The sequence below is a fragment of the Aotus nancymaae genome, unplaced genomic scaffold (genome assembly GCF_030222135.1).
Source record: "Aotus nancymaae isolate 86718 unplaced genomic scaffold, 86718_ANA_hifiasm-v0.15.2.pri h1tg000095l, whole genome shotgun sequence".
NCBI lineage: Eukaryota > Metazoa > Chordata > Mammalia > Primates > Aotidae > Aotus > Aotus nancymaae.
The window spans coordinates 745,407-758,699 of NW_026988510.1; the positions used below are offsets into that span (position 1 = coordinate 745,407).

Below are 13,293 nucleotides of genomic sequence, written 5' to 3' on the forward strand. Positions count from 1 at the left end.
CACCAGTAGACATACATTACTGGGCATCCAGGGGAGGGGGCAGTGGCTCTGGTATCCCCGAGAGTGAGAGGATATATGATGCCTCATTATGAGCGACAGGGTAAGGAGGTAAAATGGAGGGTCCATCACTGCCTAAGACCACCTCCTCCTCTCAGAGCCAACACGAGGTGGAGGACTGAACCACCTAAAATCCTGTAATCAGCTGCTGTCTTCTCATCATCGTTGGCCACCGTAGATGAGCCTCTGCTGTTGTGGAGGGATTCCCTCTTTCTCCTCCACGTGCTCCTTGATTTGCTCCACCTTATCTGTAGGTTCAGTGTCAGTCTCAATTTCCTTTCCGGTCAGCGTCTTCACTTTAATTAGCATCTTCTTTCCAGTCTGGGACTGCACGCGGATAAATTGCTGCTCCTGACACTCCGGTCGCGGCTGCCGCTCCCTAGCACTCTGTCTGCGAGTGTATTGTCTCTTTTTGTAGAGTGTAATCTTGTTACAGAAAAAAGATTATGTGCAGAGTACTGTTTCCCCTTTTCCAGCCAAGATCTCTTAATAAAAGTTTTACAACAGGACTGGGCACCTGTAATCCCAGTGCTTTGGGAGGCAGAGACGGGTGGACTGCCTGAAGTCAGGAGTTCAAGACAAGCCTGGCCAACATGGTGAAAATGCGTCTCTACTAAAAATACGAAAATTAGCCGGGTGTGGTGGTGGGCACCTGTAATCCCAGCTACTTGGGAGGCTGAGGCAGGAGAATCCCTTGAACCCGGGAGGCGGAAGTTGCAGTGAGCCGAGATGGCGCTACTGCGTTCCAGCCTGGGCGACAGAGGGAGACTTCATACCCCCGTCCCCCCAAAAAATCCTTTTTTTTTCTTTTAAACAACAGAAGACATCCGCCCTAATCAGGAGTGAAAGGCGGTATGTTTGTCAGTGACTGTACAGTGTGACGCTTCGTCGGGTTTTTACAAAGCATTTTACAGTTTCCTGGAATTCCATTTCTAGTTGTAATTTTTAGATTTGTAAAGAAACAAATACTTTAGTGTTGTTTGTATTCGCAAAAAATTGGAAAAAAACAAATGTCAGTCAACAGGAGGATGGATTTTTTTCAAACAGTGAAGAGCACACTGCAGTTGTCATAAGAACAGTAGAACTGCCTGTATGCACACAGATAAATCCCAGAGCAGAGCGTGGAGGGACAGGCAGGCAGGAACCGCCCAGTACGTTACCTGCAAAGACGTCGGCAGTCCTCGGCGTAGGCTTAGGTGTAGCATGAATGTCAAAGCACCGATAGGAATGATTAGCCTCAAAATCAGATTTACACTGAGAAGGAACTGCAGCAGGATGGGGCTTATATAAGGGGCTTCAACCGTTATGTAAGTTTTAAATTTTAAAATTCTAAGGCAAATATGGCAAAATGAACAGATGGTGGATATGTTTGTATTCTTCTTCATACTTTTCTGTGTGCTTCAAAACTTTTAAAGAAAACATTAGCTATTGTTAACTTGTTGTAAAATGATACGGTTAGAAAATATTTTCTATGTAGAAATCATAAAATATACCCCATTCTAAATAAATTCTGAAATGGTTTGAAAAAGAGCCACCTTTACACCTGACACTTCACAAACGCCGGGTGCACTCAGGGTCGGATGGGCTTCTCAGACCATGGAGCTTTCACATTCAGCCTGTGTGGTGTGTGGTGCTGCCAGCTGGCTTCCCCAGCTCTCAGTGCTCTGCGTTTTGATTTGCTAGTGTAAGCCTTCAAGCAGACCTGGAGCCCTCTTACTGCTTTGGTTTGTACCAAGGAGGAATTCACACCTCTCTAGGTCCTTTTATTGCTTAACGCACGATTTTGACGTAATACCAAAAATTCCTCTTCATTGTAATAATGGACTGAAAAGTGGACCTTTTGGCAGGCATCACGGGAAGAAGTTTCTAATTGGAATATGGGTTCTGGTCCTCGTGTTCTTGAGAACCTGTAGTTACAGGGATCCGGGGGTACACAGTTCACCCATCAGCAGTTATCCAGGACATCTTTCCCCTGGTTTAGAGGATCCTGGATGTGCTCCGCTCACCCATCAGCAGTTACCCAGGACGACTCTCCCCTGGTTTAGAGGATCCTGGATGTGCTCCGCTCACCCATCAGCAATTACCCAGGACGACTCTCCCCTGGTCTAGAGGATCCTGGATGTGCACCGCTCACCCATCAGCAATTACCCAGGACGACTCTCCCCTGGTTTAGAGGATCCTGGATGTGCTCCGCTCACCCATCAGCAATTACCCAGGACGACTCTCCCCTGGTCTAGAGGATCCTGGATGTGCACCGCTCACCCATCAGCAATTACCCAGGACGACTCTCCCCTGGTTTAGAGGATCCTGGATGTGCACCGCTCACCCATCAGCAATTACCCAGGACGACTCTCCCCTGGTCTAGAGGATCCTGGATGTGCACCGCTCACCCATCAGCAATTACCCAGGACGACTCTCCCCTGGTTTAGAGGATCCTGGATGTGCTCCGCTCACCCATCAGCAATTACCCAGGACGACTCTCCCCTGGTCTAGAGGATCCTGGATGTGCACCGCTCACCCATCAGCAATTACCCAGGACGACTCTCCCCTGGTTTAGAGGATCCTGGATGTGCACCGCTCACCCATCAGCAATTACCCAGGACGACTCTCACATGGTTTAGAGGATTGGGGCAGGGGGTCACTGCTCACCCATCAGCAGTTACCCAGGGTGTCTCTCCCTGGGTTTAGAGAGTCAGGTCAGGAGCATATGGACACATCATTCCTTCCTGGGTCCTAAGTCCAGTGAGGCCATGGGTTGCAACTTTGACGGGAAAGGAGGTTCCCACGTGCTTTCGTTATGGGTTTGCATCTGAGTGATTTACTTGTTACTAATTAGGCTTCTTTTGCTCCAGACCTTTCAGTTGAGAGAGGGAAATTATTGTTTTGCCTGGCTGATTCTCTAAATGCTGAAAAGAGCAGAGATTTTTTTTTTTTTACCTATTTCTGCAAAAACTCTTTTTTTTTTTTTTCTTTTTTTAAACAGAGTATGTGTTAACTACAGTATTTCCACTACTGACAGGCCCTTTTCAAATCAATGTTTTAATTTTGCAGGTAGTCATTATTTGTCAACACTCCTGTAAACAGGTGTCTGTCCTGGCTTGGTAGGGGAGGGACTAACAGAGACTCACATCCTGGAGGACACAGTGTGGCACTCACGGCAGCACCCAGACAGAGTGAACGTGCTGTGCTGCAGAGGTGCCCACCCCCTGGCACAGTAAGGGTGGGTCCGGGGGTGCCACACCCACTGAAACTGGGTGATTGGGGCAGTGTCCTGGGAGCCTGACAGAACAGCATCCCGGGATGACCACCATGGTTGCCTCTGGAGCTCCTGAGTGGCAGAGTGACATAGTGGCCCTGGTGTGTAGGGAGTCAGCATGATAGTGGCACCAAGTGACATGGGAGGCGGGTCACAGTGTTGCTTGTCACTCATGGGACAGTGAGCTTGGAAGCTGGACCCTCATGCTCAGCAGGTGCTTGCAGTCCAGGAGCTGTAGTCCCAACAGAGGGGGATTCCACACACAGTAGAGTGAACAGAGGGAGAGGAACAGACATTGCATGGCTCAGCTGCCTCCGGCCCCGCCCGTGTGACCTGGGCAGACTTGTTTTCCATTGAGGAAAGAGCTGCACGTTGCCTGCGTGTTTGGAATTGCTTAGACCATATTCGTGTGTTGTGCAGTGGAGTTAACAGTGTGAAAACTGTGAGTGAATGTCTGATGACACGTCCAGTGAGACCCAGCACTCAGTTCTGCTTGGTCATGTGGCGCTGAGGACTCCAAGTCACCTGAAGTGTTCTCCTTTCTGACGTTTCCTCTGGAGCTTTTGGCATGGGGCTTCATCCATTAATCTGTGGGTTTTAGCAAATTTTTAATGTGCAGGGTTTGGTTTTTTTTTTTTTTTTTTTTTTTTTTCCTTCTCAACCATTAAGCAGGAGGATAATTTGCAGGGTTTTGTTTTTTTGTTTTTGTTTTTTGAGATAGGATCTCTGTTGCCCAGGCTGGAGTACAGGTGGTGTGAGCTCAGCTCACTGCAGCCTCTGCCTACCAGGTTCAGGTGATCCTCCAATCTCAGCCTCCGAAGTAGCTGGGACTACAGGTGTGCCACATCTGGCTAGTTTTTTCTTTCTTTTTTTTTTTTTTTTTTTTTTTTTTTTTTTTTTTTGGAGAGACAGGGTTTCACCGTGTTGCCCAGGCTAATCTCCAACTCCTAAGCTCAGCCTGCCTGAGCCTCCCAAAGTGCTGGGATGACAGGTGTGAGCCGCCACGCCCAGCCTGCTGTTGTTCTCTTATGGAAAGACATTTTTTTATGTTTAAAATGTGACACTTGTATTGAAACCCTTTTGTCGTCTCTCATATAGTCAGAACATTAGAAACAGATTGTAGGGCGTGTTTTTAGGACAGGCTGGGTCCTAGTGCCTGTGTTCCCGGTCATGGCCACGGGGCGGAGTGGCACCCACAGGTGGCTAAACTTCCCTACAAAGCATCACTTTAACCTCGTGTCTCATTAAAGTGCTGGGTTCCCACCAGTACAGAAGAAACGGTATTGTGATTTTGACTTTAGAGGAAATGGTGAGAAATGTGGGCAGTGTCTTGCTGTAGGACTCCTCCTGCACCCCTCTGCCTCCTCCTTCAGTGTTTACCTGGCCCTAGCACCACGGGGCCGCCATGGATGCAGAAGCCGGCAGCAGACACACTCCTTCCTGGGTCTTTGAATCCAGCATGCTGTCTGTGGACACTGCCCCCCAAGGTCGGACAACGATCTTGGGTGTGCAGGCAGTCACGTGCTCTGGTGCGTGTGCATTCTGTGGGCATGCCCCGCCAGGTCTGATGAGATCTTGAGGAGTGCCGGCAGTCGCGTGCCCTGGTGCGTGTGCTTTCTGTGGCTGATGTCCTGCACCTGCTTCCAGCTAGGCACCAGTTCTGTCTCTGTCGATGTGGCTCTTGCCTCAGCCCCTCAAGTCTTGAGTAGCCCACGAGGACAGTGGCTCTGAGCTCCACAAGTATCCCGGACAAGTGGCCAGAGACCTGGGTTCTGTGGATTACATGGCAGAAAACTATGACTGAAAACTGGATCAGCAGATTAACAGTTAAAGCTTTTTGCAAACCACCTGCCAGGAATAGTATGTAAGGTTTCCTGTGAATGTTGGCCCTCACTTCTTAATTTAGAAACACTAATAAAAGACCCATCTGAGAGAGTCAGAGGGCATTTCGAAGCATGGTGCATGGTCCTGTCTGTGGCGCATGCCTCAGCACAGGCAGGGGTCTGGCCAGCCAGCTGCCGGCTTGCAGGGATCCTGCCCCACTGTTTCTCCTAGCCCTTTAAAAGTACAGGCTGTAGGGGAAACTCACAGGTACCCTCAGTCAAACCATAGCACAAACTTGTGAGAACTAAGACTGGTGCCTCTCACAGTCAGTGATGCCTTAGTCCTTGCTGTTTGCAGGCCCCTGGACACCCATGTGCTCTGTCCTCAGCTAAGGTGCAGACACAGACTTCTTACCTCGGCTTGTGTGTGTGACGGGCTTCGCGAACCGAAGGTTCCCTGCCAACGCGACATCACTCGCTGTTCCGTTACAGGGGTCCTGAGGCAGCACACACAGGCTTTCATCGGAGCGGTACGGCCTTCATAGGGACAGCATCTGCCCCTCGCCCACTGTGTGCTAGGTGAGAACCCACTCACCTGTGGCTCAGGATGGCAGAGACCCCTGAATGCAGAGGCCTCGAGGTGCTCCCATGCTTCTCTGGGATCTGTGGATTCGGTCCTGTGCTGGAAGGAACTGGAGCCTCCTCTGTGTGGCCCTATTGCAGCCCCTGCTTTGGGGTGTACTGGTCTCTTCTGGGAACGGGGGTAGTGTGAGGCTGTCACACAGGCCCGGCCCCGCATCTGAGCCTTCATGGAATGCCAGGACGATGGGGAAGGCGTGCACTGAGCTCACTGCTGTGCTCCTCACAGTGCCTCCACAGGCCGCACACGGGGCATTGGGGCGTGTCTTGGTTAGTTATTTGGGGAGGTGGTCATCAGTCAGTCTTAGTCTTTTCTTTGTTGTTCTTTGAGGTATAACATCCATGCAGGAAATGGCACACATCTTAGGTGCGCATGATAGAGTTCATGTCACACGTACCTGTGGGACCACCCAGTGAAGGTGCAGGATTCCTCCCGGACCTTTCCTCTACCCTGATTCTTGAGTTTCTGCCTGGCCCCTAATTGCACGAAGCCCTCATGCATTCAGAAGCCACAGCAAACACACTTGTGTTTGGCTCTTGGCATCCAGTGTGCTGTCTGTGGACACCTGCACGCCCTGATGTTATGGTTTGCCTGCACTCATTTGCTCTTCTGCTGGTGGACACTTGAGCCTTTTGCAGTTGGAGGGTGTTTTGCACAATTGAGTGTGGTGTGACGTGGTAGGCTGCCTGTGCTGCCCTCACCGGGGTGTGCGTGGGATGCTCCTGGGCTGTGGCCCCTCATGGAGCATGGCTGAGCCTGTGCTGGGCTCTGCTTGCTCTGGGTCAGGATCTGGCTACTTCTCACGGGCCCCACAGCCTGCCGCATGTCGGCTGCCCACACGGGTAGTGCATTTTCCCATTACTTTGCCAGCCTGGGGTTGGAAATGGCAGGACCCCTCCTTCTGAGAGGAAGGAAAGCGGTGGAGGAAGAGAGGGCTCCGCAGAGAAGGGCAGGCTTGGAGGAGTGAGGAGAGGTGGACTCAGCTCAGAACCTGAGAGCAGGTTCTTTCCATTCAGTCTTGGAGTACCCTCAAATGTCACCAACTTCAGAAACTTAGCCATATTGACAATACACTCCCAGTCAGCAGGGATTGTGAAGGTCATTGATGAGGGCCAAGCTGGGCATCCAACACTGTCCTGAGCTCGCAGCTTGCATCTTGGGAACAGTGCTTTCTCTTTTCTGTTTTTTGGGTTTTTTTTTTTAATTTTAATTATTTTATTTTATTTAAAGACAACATCTCACTCTATTGCCCCGGCTGCAAACCTGCCTAATTTGTTTTGTAGAGTCAGGGTTTCATCATGTTACCCAGGCTGGTCTTGAACTCCTGGGCTCCAGCAGTCCACCCAATTCAGCCTCCCAAACTGCTTGGATTATAGGCGTGAGCCACTACACCTGGCCTTATTTCTGTATTTTGTAGATTGAGAAACTTATATATATCTGACTGCAAATCGAGGGCTCTCAACCAGTTAGAGCAGCGTTTGAATTGTCCCCACTACTTCCAGTTGTGAGAAAAGTAGTTTACCTCTCTGTTCATAGCATACACCCCACCTACTGGGAACATGCTCACAAAATAATACTCTCTTTTTCCATGATGGTGTGTTCAGTGCCCCCTGATACTTTCTGTTCTGTATTATTTCACTGTCACAAAAAGGCTTTATTCATAATTGCCAAAACGTGGAAGCAGCCGAGATGTCCTGCAGAGGTGAATGGATCGGTAACCCAAGGTCCATCCAGACAACGGAGTATTATGATGCTATAAAAACAAGTGAGTTGCTAGGCCCTGAAAACACACAGAGGGACGGTAAATGCACGCTGCTGAGTGAAGGCAGCCCAGCTTACAAAGACTACACTCTGTAGGGTTCCTACTCTGTGACACCCAGGAAAGGGCAAAACTGTGGATCAGAGATGCCAGGGGCTGTGGAGAGGGAGGGACGGAGGGATGTGTAGCAGGAGCACGGGGGCCCTGGGGCAGCGAAGCTACTCTGCATGATACCACAGCCGTGGGTCCACGTCAGGATACGTGCGTCCAAACCATACGCTGCACAGCAGCAGCTGGACCCTGCGGTCGTGTGGCCTGTGGGTGATGACGCTGTGTCCAGGGGGTCACGACTGCAACAAACGGCCACTCTCTTTGGGATACTGAGGCCGGGGGTGCAGGGGAACCCTCTGTACTTCATGCTGAGTTTTGCTGTAAACCTAAAGCTGCTTTAAAAAATAAAATATATTTTTTTATTTTAAATGGCTCTCTAACATGCTAAAATGATTCAGGAATTGACCTTAGTCATAACCCAGAAGTTGTGATGCAGTACTGTGTCTTTTAGTAGAGTTCCCAGAGCATTGTTGAGCTTCGACACTGAGTCCAGTGATGTCAGGCCAGGCAGGCATTTGTGCGTCCTCCACAGGGGACCCTTGTTCCCTGGGGCTTCCCTGTTACTCTGGGGGACCACGTGTCAGATCCCCCAAGTGTGCTGGATGGGAAAGCCACTGAGAACCGTGGGGCGGCACCTCTGTTCTGCTGCAGCTCTTGTTTCTGGAGTTTGTAATTACGTTGTACTGTGGACCCTTGCATCAAGAAATAAAGCAGCCCTAAGGAGTCATACAAAATAGGAGTATAAAGGTAAGAAATGGAAGTTTCTAAGTGAATTGCTTTCTTTCTCACTTGCACCTGGATAACCTCCTTAGTGGTGTGGAGAGTGAAACTATGGAAATGAGGGCAGTGAGGTGCTTTCTCTCTTAGCAGCTCCGTGCATCGGAGAGGGCATTGCAGACGAGGCCCCAGGGAACCCCGCCTGCCTCTCAGCACCTCTCTCCTTGTGTTTGTCCTCTGCTTTTTTCTAAAGCCGTGACAGTGTGATAACATGGATTTAGGTAGTGCTTTACTGTTTACAAAGTACATTTTCATCTAATCCCCACAAGATCCTTTAAGAGAATGTGTTCTTGTCCTCATTTTATAGGAGAAGTTGGTGAGAATCAGTGAGCGGATGAGGTGAGAGTTTTCCTGCGTTTGTCTTGGGCTGCAAGTGCCATTTCTCTCCAGTGCTGCTCCTCCATCCCCATCTGCGGGTGTAGGTGGTGGCAGCCTAGGGGGACGCATGGAGCTCAGGCATCTCTGCCCTCTGGGACTCGGGGGCTCGGGGTTTCCTTCTGAAACACCAAAGATGCTTCAGCCATCACAGGACTTCACAGAACTGAAGAGTGTTCACGGGCGTTTTGTATGAGTTGGGTTTTTAGTTTTTTGTTTGTTTCAATGTTTGTAGACTGCTCGTGAATTGCTCCTTTTTTATGAGAATTCTTTAATACATAAGGGAGTCATTTCTTTGACACATTCTGAAGTTTTCTGGCATTTTGTCTTTTGAGTTTTAAAATTTTTGTTATCATATTTTATAGAGACGGGGTCTTGCTTGCCCAGTCTGGTCTCAAACTCCTGGGCTCGAGTGATCCTCCCACCTCAGCCTGCTGGTTCTGGGATTACAGGCATGAGCCACTGCACCCTACTGAGTTTTAAAATTTTTACTCAAAGTGTTGTATGCCCTTCTTAACAGAGAGTGTGGTGAATACAGTGATGATGACAGTTCCCAGCCTGTGGGTTCCACTTGCCGGAGCCATCCCCTCCCGTTACCCGGAGCCAAACCTGAGACCGCAGCATTGCAGTCGCAGAAAACAATCAAAACCATCACCGTGTGTTAGACTAAATAAAAATTAAAAGAGCTCACAGGCTAGGTGTGGTGGCTCACGCCGCTGGCCCCAGTATTTTGGGAGGCTGAGGCAGGAAGATCCCTTGAGCCCAGGAGTTTGATTGTTTTGTACGCTCCAGCCTGGGCGACAGAGGAGATCCTGTGTCTCACTATATATCTATAAATATCTCTATCTCGGTGGTGAGTCCTCGTGTGCCTGAACTTCCTCAGTGTTACCACACACCCTGTGCTATCAGAAGGCTCTGTCCTAAGTGGACCATTTTAAACAGTTCTGAGTGTGAACTGGGTTCCATACAAGGTCTATACACTAAGATTCTTTTATGTCTTTTTTAATCCATAAACCCTCCCCATGTTCTTTTCTCTTGGATTGTTTCCCACATTTGCCAGAGATCTGGGTCTTTTGTCCCGTAGAGTGTTCTGTCTGTTGGGTATATGACGTGAACTGTGTATCTACTTGTGAATTTTCTATTAGCCTCATTGTAGAGTAAAAAGAAACACATGAAGTTAATATTAAGAACGCATTTTATCAGGCCGGATATGGTGGTTCATGCCTGTAATCCTAGTGCTTAGGGACGCCAAGGCAGGCGGGTCACCTGAGGTCAGGTGTTTGAGACTAGCCTGTCCGATGTGGTGAAACCCCATCTCTACTAAAATTAAAAAAATTAGCCGGCCTTGGTGGCATATGCCTGTAATCCCAGCTACTCAGGAGACTGAGGCAAGTGAATTGCTTGAACCTGGGAGGCGGAGGTTGCGGTGAGCCTAGACAGTGCCACTGCACTCCAGCCTTGGGGGCAGAGTGAGACTCCGTCTCAAAAAAAAAAAATGTATTTCATCAAACCTGGCATATGCCAAAATACTGTCATTTTAACATGTAATCGATATGAAAAGTATTCGTGAAATTTTTTTGGTATTAAGTCTTTGAAATCAGAGTGTATTAAATGCTTCAGCTCATCTCAGCTTGGACTGACCCAGCGTCCAGTGCTTAGTGGCTCCACGTAGCTCGCAGCTGTGTTCATTGCCTGTCTAGCTCTGAGAGTGTCTTCCAGTCTGGATGGGACGTTCCGTGGTGGTATCACGCATCTCTTGTCCCTGAGGGAGCTGTGCATTGGCATTTGGATCTAGAGGCATGGTGAGATTCAGATTCACTTGTATTGGTGTTTTTCTTGTTCTTTTTTTGGCAAGACTGCTTCGTAGCGTTCATCATTTTGCAGTAGGGCGCACACAGCATCTGGCTGCGTCCCGTTTTGTCAGGCAACCCTGCATGGATGCTGATTGCTTGGCTCCACTGATTAATTAGGCTTGCATGTGGTGATGCTGTGACTCTGCCATTCTCTCGTTGCTGGAATATTTGTGTGTGGAGATCGTTTCCTCCCATCCTCTGTCAGGTTGAGGCACAGCTTATGTTTCAGAATAATAAATGTTTGATTGCCCTTAACAATTTTCAAAACAGTGACTTTTTTTTTTCAGGCAGTATCTCGTTCTGTTGCCCAAGCTGGAGTGCAGTGGCATACTCCACCTCTACATCCCAGGCTCAAGCGATTCTCCTGCCTTAGCCTCCTGAGTAGCTGGGACTACAGGAGCACGCTACTCGTATTTTTAGTAGAGACGGGGTTTCACCATGTTGACCAGGGTGGTCTCAAACTCCTGACCTTAAGTGATCCACCCAACTCAGCCTCCCAAAGTGCTGGGATTACAGGTGCGAGCCACTGTGCATGGCCATCATTGCAAACTGTATACTGAACAATCTCAGAATAATTCTAACATAACCACCAACAATATTATTATTGAAAATAGGAAGATTTGGCCAGGCACAGTGGCTCACGCCTGTAATCCGAACACTTTGGGAGGTCAAGGTGGGCAGATCATGGGGTCGGGAGTTGAAGACCAGCCTGGCCAACAGAGTGAAATCCTGTCTCTACTAAAATACAAAAATTGCGTGGGCATGGTGATGTGCGTGGCTGTAATCCCAGCTACTTAGGAGGCTGAGGCAGGAGAATCGCTTGAACCCAGGAGGTGGAGGTTGCAGTGAGCCGACATCATGCCCTTGTACTCCAGTCTGAGCAAGAGTGAGACTCAGTCTCCAAAAAATAAAAATAAAAATAAGGTTTTTTGCTTATGATATTTTTTAAACTTTTAATTTTTGTCCTCCGGGCATTTAGCACTAATTAGAACTGTGCAGTGAGATTACCAGGTTTTCATCAAAAGCCACTTGTGTAACAGTTTAAAGAATGTCCGCAGCATCTTTGGTCTGCCGTCCTTTGGAAGGTAGAGCGCCATTCTCTGCTGAGTGTGGGCTGCACGTTGTAACTCACTGAGGAGGAACCGGATGAGGTGGAAGTGAAGCCATGGGACTTCTGATACTAGAGGTGCCCTGACTTCCTCCTTGCCACCCATCAGTCACTGTCCCGGGGAAGCCAGCTGCCATGTCACGAAGACCCTCACACAGCCCCATGGACGTGTCCACACATCTAGTCTGTCTGTGCACCAAGGAATTCAGGCTTTCTGCCAGAACCGGCAACAGCTGCCCCCCCACCCCGCCCCCACCCGTGCGAGCGGCCCCCTGGGGAGCAGCCCCTCCCACTGCACTGGCCCCACTAGCACCTGACTCATCTCCTGAGCCAAGTCCCCCGAGCCCTCCCACCCAGAAGCTGCATGGTGTCAGGAATGCTTTTATGGTGTGGTGTTGGCTCCTGGTCACAGTTGACAGATGCTCTCTCTCCTGCCCCTGGCCCGACACACAGCTAAGTGTATTGCTTCCTCTTCCCTTTTGGAGGTTTAGAGATTGCTTTTTGTATTTTTATATTGAATGTTTTAAATCCTTTAAATGTTAATATTTAACATCAGATATATTTAAGTCATTTTAAACATTATTAAAATGTTTATATTTAATGTGAATATTTAAGTTTTTACAGTCTATTTTTGAGACAAGGTCTCACTGTCTGTTGCCCAGGCTAGAGTGCAGTGGTGCAGTCTCAACTCAGAACTCCTGACCTCAAGTGATCCCCACTCCTCATCCTCCAAAGTGCTGGTATTCACCATGCCCAGTCTCATTTTATATTTAATGGTTTAAATGATGCAAAATGCATGATTCCAAAGCCAAATACACAAAACAAGATTTATGAAAGGAAGCTTACCTTCTACCTCAGTTTTTTTTTTAACTGTATTTCTTCTCCCTTTTTGTGAGAATTAAATTTTTTTGTTACTAGTAAATTTTTTAACAGCTTTATTGGTTATGAATGACATGAAATTCACCCATTTTAAATGTGCAGTTCAGTGGGTTTTGGGAAATGCATACTGTTGGGAAAACACCATCACATGGATGTATAGAATATTTTCATCACCCATGGAAGTTTCCATGTACCCCTTGTTTGTGTTTTTTTTATCCCTTTGAAGTCATTGTAGACTCAAAGGAAGTTGAAAAAATTATAGAGCCTCACGTTCCCTTCCCCAGCTTCCCCTGGTGGTCGGGAATGTGACGTCGGAAGACATGCTGACTGGACCCCAGACTCCATTCAGATCCCACCAGCTCTATCCTGGATACCTGGTCCTAGAGCCTCCTCACGGGGTCCCACCTGTTTGTCCTGGAGGAAGCCAGCTGCCAGGAGTCTCACAGGGAGTGACCTGCAAGATGGGCTTCGTGCACTCACTCAGCAGTGTCCTGCCCTCTGCAGAATCGCCTGCGCTCTTGGGTGTATCCACAGCCATTCCTTTCATTGCTGAGGGGCTGCCATGGTGTGAAGGAAACCCAGTTCGAAGGACATTATTGGGACAGCTGCTGAAGGGTTTTCCCTGTTGTCTGTCACTAGTAGGTCTTTGTGTGCG

General features: G+C 48.8%; 1 protein-coding gene and 1 pseudogene across 5 annotated transcripts in view; one reads left to right on the plus strand and one right to left on the minus strand.

Moving 5' to 3' along the window:
* Positions 1-13,293, plus strand: part of ANKRD11 (ankyrin repeat domain containing 11) — a 225,046-nt gene that overhangs the window by 151,746 nt on the left and 60,007 nt on the right. The gene's annotated exons all lie outside the window — the stretch shown is intronic.
* Positions 70-366, minus strand: LOC105726540 (NEDD8-like; annotated as a pseudogene).